The sequence below is a fragment of the Corvus brachyrhynchos genome, unplaced genomic scaffold, assembly GCF_000691975.1.
Source record: "Corvus brachyrhynchos isolate BGI_N302 unplaced genomic scaffold, ASM69197v1 scaffold338, whole genome shotgun sequence".
In the NCBI taxonomy this organism is placed as follows: domain Eukaryota; kingdom Metazoa; phylum Chordata; class Aves; order Passeriformes; family Corvidae; genus Corvus; species Corvus brachyrhynchos.
Genome location: NW_008239334.1, coordinates 739,345 through 746,729, shown reverse-complemented (window position 1 = coordinate 746,729; position 7,385 = coordinate 739,345). Strand labels below are relative to the sequence as shown.

General features: G+C 51.1%; 1 protein-coding gene across 1 annotated transcript in view; it reads right to left on the bottom strand.

Moving 5' to 3' along the window:
- The window catches only part of CAMK1G (calcium/calmodulin dependent protein kinase IG), a 13,141-nt gene extending 10,627 nt beyond the window's left edge, over positions 1-2,514 (bottom strand). The window contains 1 exon segment of the mRNA XM_008638951.2: positions 2,071-2,514. The gene's annotated coding sequence lies outside the window, so the exon portion shown is untranslated.
- Positions 2,515-7,385: the final 4,871 nt, after the last annotated feature.

The following is a 7,385-nucleotide window of genomic DNA, read 5'->3' as shown; positions in this document are numbered from 1 at the left end:
GGATTTGATTTCCTGCTTTCTCAGTTTTTCTGTGCCATCATCAGCAAGTCATTTCCTGCCTGCCCTCGCCTCTCTGTGAGGAAGGGGAGTAAATGCTGCTATTTTGAGAGCAAAATAATGGAATGTTTGAGTTCCTGAGATGTAAAGCTGCATATGGCAGGGGGGGTGGAAGGGAATGGTTTTTAAGGTCCCTTCCAACCTAAACCATCCTGTGATTCCATATGTGCTCAGGTGAGGGACACTTGCCAACTCCCCTCATGTTGGATCACATCCTTCTCCATGGTTTTTCCTCTTTTGGTACAAGGGGAAGTGTTTGCCATGGTGCAGGACATGGCAGCCTGGGTCCAGCCATGATTATGGGATCAGGAGAACGGGAATTCCCTGAGTCTTTGGGAGCCCATCTTTGTCTCTCACTCTGGTTAAGTCACCTGTTGCACTTGACAGCAGTTGGTCACAATGCAACCTTTGATGTATTTGTTGTCTGTCTTTTGTTATTTGTTCAAGCTCTGGTGCAACAATCCCAGAATCCCAGAACGGTTTGGGAAGGGACCTCAAAGCTCATCCAGTGCCACCCCTGCCATGACAGGGACACCTCCCACTGTCCCAGGCTGCTCCAAGCCCCCTCCAGCCTGGCCTTGGACACTTCCAAGGTATCCAGGGGCAGCCACAGCTTCTCTGGGCACCCTGTGCCCTTTCCAGTGCCCTCACCTGTCCCACTGTTGGTGCACAAACCTGGGTTTATGGATCGACCCACGCAGCTGGAGAAGCTTCCCGCAGGACTAAGAACGTGGCAGAAGTTGGGCACACACTTTGTGCTGGGACTGGCAGCTTTTCCTGCCCTGTGGTGTGCCCATCTGCACACTCCCATCCCTGCCCTGCCCTCCTTCCCCTGTCAGCTCCGTCCTGACCCCTCCAGGTGTGCCTGGGGACATTCCAGCCCCAGCAGTGGGACGAACACGGAGGGCACCCACAGGCACATGGAATACACGTTATTTTAACCCTGATCCCGACAGGGGTCTGTGGTGCCCTTTTGCCCGTTCACCTCTTGGCAGTGCAAGCACACCGGTGTGCTAAGGCTGCATAATGAGATTGAAGAGCTCATTAACTAATGCAGGGGAGGACCTCTGGAGCTGAAAATGAAGTGCATAACATGGCTTTAATTTGTGGAGCTTCCCTCTTCCCCATCATAACAAATACAGCGACATGCAGGGCTTCAGTCGAGTTTATATTCTAGAGATAAGATAATAAACAGGTTTGATATTAATGTCTGATCTTTGGGCTCTTCTACAGCCTGAGCCAACGAACTACTCTGCTCTGTCTGATCCAGCACGACACTGCTCAGAGTGCCAGGGATGTTATTATGACCTTGCTTAAATATTTCCTGAGGAAATTTGTTCTGCTTCCATATCCCACAGCAACAAATCCATCTGCAGCCAGACCCTGCTTCTGAATGGATGCACTGCATTAGCAGAATGATTGTAAGGCATGATTAATGGTCTCGTGACAAACTTCCATGTGCAGGGGGAACAAACATGCAGCTTTCAGGGGTTTGCCTTTGGAATTAGAAGTTTATAGGAGAAAGAGGAGAATACAAATTCAAAGGGCTTTGATTTAAAAAAAAATACAGCAAAGCAAGTAAATCTGCACGTGAATGAATGAATGAATGAATGAAGTGCCAGGGCAGCCTCCGTGTTCAGGGACAAAAGAATAAGAAATTGAACCCACGAGCTCGCCATTAAAAACAAACCCATGTCAAACCTCCCGTATTCCCCCCACCACGCCACCCCTTCCAAAGCAACTTGGGGAACACTTACAAAAATCTCCATTTCCATTATAAATATCCCAGATTTCCTAAAATACTTTGGAAGTAAAATGCCAGAGACAGCTTTCTATGAAATCGCTAAATATAACACCAGTGCTGGAGGATACTACGGAGGAGAAGTCCTCCGGTATTTCCCTGTTACAAGATAAAATCCATTTTAAAGAAAAGCAGGTGAGCGGGGATCCCACCTGCTCCAGTGCAAGAGCAGGAACAGCAAATGGCTCGTAAGGAAAGAATATTTTGCTTACCCAAGTCAGCACAGACAAAGCAACTCCTGTTGGCTGCTCCCGCTCAGCTCCGAGTCTGCGGGGATTAGAGCCTGCCCGGGCTCGGCGAGGAGGAGGAGGAGGAGGAGGAGGAGGAGGAAGGGATGGAGCACCGAGCTGGGAAGCAGGGGAGTCAGCAGGAGCACGGGGATAGTGCAGCAGGAGCGGCAGTGCCAGCGATCCCACCGGGCACCAGAGGGACGGGGCTGGGCCAGCAGCTCCTGCCACTGCCCGGGCTGGCGCTGCAATGTTCCCAGGTGGAACGCAAATAGAATTTGCCTTCATCAAACAAACGACTCCTCAGCGTTTGGAAACCGCCCCGCTTTCCTTCGGATGGGGCTGGGAGTTCTGTGGGACTGGGCTGGGACAGGGTCTCCCAGCAGGAGCTCCAGCACTGGGAAGGGGATGCTCCTCGCCATTTAAATGGCACAGACCCACGGAGAACAATCACTGAGCTGAGGTTAATCTCCATGCCCGGAATTTGGGGCTATTTTACTCCATACAATAGCTCTATTTTGACTTTCAAAACCTCCCTCTGTGTGCCTGCTCAAGCACAGCACACAGGAATAGAGGAAATATTAATAATTCTTTGAATCTTTTCTACAGTGTGGGATTTTTAGAGCTGGCAATAACAACTTTACTGACTGCATTCTCAGTTGATTTACACTGCCATCTAGAATAATGCATGGAAAAAGTCCATATCATTGTGAAGTTTAGTTTTATGTCAGGAATAAATCAGCTCTGAGGCAATACTTGAAAATCACATTCTTTTTCTTAATATATTTCCCCTCAGTAGCTTGGTTCCAAGGCGAAGGCTCTTTGGTGTTGTTCCTTTCTTTGCTGTTCAGGTTCCATCTCTGGGAACTCCACAGGGACTTTGTTAGGATTTCTGGATGTGGGTTTGAACATGCAGGTTTCCTTTAGTGCAAGGTTTTGGTGGAATTTGCATTGATTTTACCCTGAAAGTCGCTGTAAGGCCTCAGCTGTGGAGTGAGGGGGAGTCAGTCCCACTGCTGGGGGAGACACCAAAGCCAGAGTGATGTGAGGGGCTTTATTAGGGGGGTTTATTGGGGAGTTATTAGGGGGGTTTATTGGGGGGGTTTCAGGGGGGTTTATTCCCCAATAAACCCCCCTAATAAAGGGTTATTAGGGGATTCATCAGCCGTCTTGGGATGGCTTTGGAGGAGTTCAAGGCAGAGGTGAGCGGAACAAAAGGGAAGCTCTGCCTGTGCTCCAGCCCCTGGAGCTGTTTGGAGGGGAGGTGGCTCTGGCAAACAGCGCTGGGTGCCCACGCCTTGCCTTGTCCTGCAGAACTCGCTGTAAATGTGTCATAAATCCACAGAAAGAGCCCGACTGCAGCAGGGCGGTGCTGGGGACGACCAGAAGTCAGAGTAGGAAGAAACATTCCTGAAAAAAATGGAAGGAGAGAAGAGCTCTTCAGCTGCAGTGTTTCCACATCACCAGAGTTCAGAGCTTTGCCACCAACAACCTGCAGGAGTGAGAGGGAAGAGCTCCCCTGAGGGCTCTGCTGTGCAGGAATCGATGGAGATGGTGGCTCCTGACCTTGCCTGATGGAAATCTGGGACAGCAGCAATTCAGTTCAGGGACTTGTGCCTAGCTCTCCGTGGGCTTGAGCTAAAATAGCAAAATAGCAGTTCTTAACCAAAGGCAGCGGGAGCGAGCGGCACTGCTGGCGTGAATCAGAGTGAGGGGGCGTGAGGGAAACAGCAGCAAGCACCACGTCACAGCACAGCAGCACCACAGCACAGCACCACGTCACAGCACAGCAGCACCAGGGTCACAGCACAGCAGCACCACAGCACAGCAGCACGTCACAGCACAGCAGCAGCACCACGTCACAGCACAGCAGCACCAGGGTCACAGCACAGCAGCACCACAGCACAGCAGCAGCACCAGGGTCACAGCACAGCAGCACCACAGCACAGCACCAGGGTCACAGCACAGCAGCACCAGGGTCACAGCACAGCAGCAGCACACCACGTCACAGCACAGCAGCACCAGGGTCACAGCACAGCAGCACCACAGCACAGCACAGCAGCACCAGGGTCACAGCACAGCAGCACCACAGCACAGCACCAGGGTCACAGCACAGCAGCACCTGGGTCACAGCACCACAGCACAGCACAGGAGCCCCTCTGCACAGGGCAGGGAAGGCGCCGCTATCCCCATCCCCGAGGAAGAGCACCTGGAACGTGCCTGGGAGGTTTTGCAAAGAATGAGGAAAGAAAATATCCCCTGAGTGTAATAAAAAAGATGAAGAGGGACTTTTTACAGAGGCAGCTGGTGAGAGGACAAGGAGGAGTGGTTTTAAAGTAAAAGAGGGAAGATTTAGAGTGGATGTTGGGAGGGAATTCCTCCCTGTGAGGGTGGGGAGGCCCTGGCACAGGGTGCCCAGAGAAGCTGCGGCTGCCCTGTCCCTGGAAGTGTCCAAGGCCAGGGTGGACAAGGCTTGGAGCAGCCTGGGACAGTGGAATTTGGAAATAGATGATCTTTAATATCCCTTCCCACCCAAACCCTCTGTGAGAGGGGAACAGGGCCCTTCAGGCAGGACCTGTGTGCACGGGGGGAGGTTCAGGCAGAGGATTTTGAGTCAGGACACCCTGAGTGTAAACACACACTCAGAAAGCAAATACAGAGAGCCAGGGCTGGCAATCCCTGGGTTTTCCTGGAGCCTGACTCAGGGGTTGTAATCCTTGGGTCTGGCAGCACCAGAAGGGCAATCCCAGGTGGCACTTGGGGATGTGCAGTATTGGTGGCCGTGCTGGGGTAAGGGTTGGACTCGATGTTCCTGAAGGTCTTTTCCAACCTAAACCATTCTGTGATTCTGTGGCAGGGTCTGGGACAGCCTCTGCTCAGCTGCAGCATCCCAGGAGCTCCGGGCTGGTGCCAGCAGAGAGCACTGCAGCACAGCCAATGGAACCACCTGGCCTCTGGAGCAAAAGGAAACAGGCGAGGAAAAACCCTTCTTTAAAGAAAAGTTGCAAAACCGCGAGTGATGCAGTTGGGATTTTGGGCAGTTGGCCAGGGGAAGGTGTTATTATTGTAGCTGAACTTCTTGAAATAATGTGCAGTCCGATAACACATTCCTCTCAGTCTGGGAGCATTATTTGCTTTTCTTTGTTGCCTTAAAACAGGGATTCTGCGAAGCAGGGAGGCTCCTTCATTTATGGCCTGATTGGGAATGAGTTGAGGTGGGTCTGGATGCTGATTATTTGAGTCACGTTGTCTCAGCTGGAAAGAGCTGCTCTTTTTTCCAGGCTTAGTTTTTAAAAATTAAGTGGATAAATTGGTGGCTGAGTTACCCAAGGAACTCAGGTTTTGCACGTTCTCCTTAACCTGGGAATTCTGGTCCTGGAAACTACATGGTAACCATTCATTTAAAAATGGTAAAGAATCATGTAATTAGCTCCTGATGAGCATTACTGTTAATTACCCTGTTCAGTGGCACATTTACTGCACAGCTTCATTATCTGTCCCTAATAATTCCAACCATCTCTTTTATCTCCATCGTTTCTATAGAAAACTGCCTTTCTGGGACACAGCCCAACTCACTGCACAAACCACCATCCCAAAATTTACCCAACAGTCACACTTTAGGGGTGTAGGGCTGCGTTTCTCCAACCTGAGCCAGGTTTTCTCTGTGAGTCCTCACGAGGAGTGGTTGACTGGGCACCCTCGGCCATCCTGTGCGGAATTCCAGCCTCACATTCCCGATCCGCACGGTCCCTGCCGTACAGAGCCCTTCCCGTGCTGATAGCTCCTACCCAGAGCTGACTGAGAGGAAGCCAATTAGGAACCTAAAAGGGCCTTTCATTACCCTTTTGCAAAATGCAGTGCTAATTATGCAGGTTTGAATAGATGTTTACTCAAGGGGTTAATTACGCATCCGTGAAGAGCAAAACTTCATTTAGTGCATCTGGGGAGGCTCGGGGAGCCGTGGTGGCTGCTGGCTGCGGTGCCTGGGAAGCCTCGGGGAGTTCATCCTCCCCAGTCCCTGCTCACGTCCTCGGAGAAGCCTGCAGGGAGTTGCCCACCCCTCCCTGGCAAGGTGGGGAGAGCTGGTGCCGGGGGCAGCCTGGGGCTGGGCTTGGCTTCAGTCCACGTCCTTCCCGCTGGAGTCTCTGGCAGCTCCCAGAACCGTCCCCAGGCTTCGGGATTCCCTGGAAACTCCATCCGGGACCAGGAGCACAGCGGGAACTTCAGCACCCTCCAGAAGTCACTGGTGAAGTGCTGCTCTGACTGGGGCCCTGGACACCTCCCTGCTCCGTGGTGCCAAAGGGAAGGAGGTCCAGTAAATCAACAGATCAGTTCTTACAGCCAAAAAAGGCAACAGGAGCAATGGAATTCAGAATTTCCAGAGCCATTCCTTTTACACCTTGTGATGGCCGTTAAAACCCTGACCTATTAAGGCATTCCCAACAAAAGAAATCTTTCAGGATGCCGAAATCTGCTTGAAAAACTTTTCCAGGAGCAATTTTTCTTTGTCTGCTTATTACTGTGTGCAGTAAATAATCAAGGAGATAACTGCACTGTAGAATTTAGCTTGGGGAAGAATCCAATTAGATTCTTCTGGGCTCGTCTCATACAGGATTACGCGTGTTTCAGATCAGGTTTTTTCCTCCTGGGCCACAGAACAGCTTTAAATCACTTCTTCTATTTTATCTGTGATTACAGGCTTAAGAACATGAGGGAAAAACCCCTCCTGTAAGTGATACACCAACACTATCTTGATCTCTGGTGCTTCTCAGCAGGTTCTAAAGAATTTGTGACAAGGACTGAGAGGAACCCTCATCCCTGGGGAAGAGGAGCAGGCACAGAGAGCAGCAGGACACGAGGGCTGGTTTCTGCAGGAGCAGGAGTGTTTGTTTTGCTTTCCGAGTGATGACAAGCGAGGAAACAAGAGCTGAATTTCACATCTGCTCCGAAGACTCCTCTTACTCTCTGTAAGTAGCCAAAACATATCAGGAGTTGGGAAGACAACACGTCGGAGGGATTTGTGCTTTTTTTCATCAGCTTGCGGAAAAGTGGAAGCGAGATGACAAAACATTTCATGAGCAGTCACAGAGTCCATCTCCCGGCATGTGGGAGGCTGAGAAACGTGGGATTTGCCTGACATTGGGAACTGCACTCCAGTGGCCCTGACTGGAGCTCGGGAACATTCCTGAGCCCTGGCTGACCACCAGCATTGGGAGTGTCCACTGGACTCACCCACACGTGGGATAGATAAGAGCTGTGGAGAAGAGCAGATTGCAAGGAGAGCCCAGAGCACCTTCCAG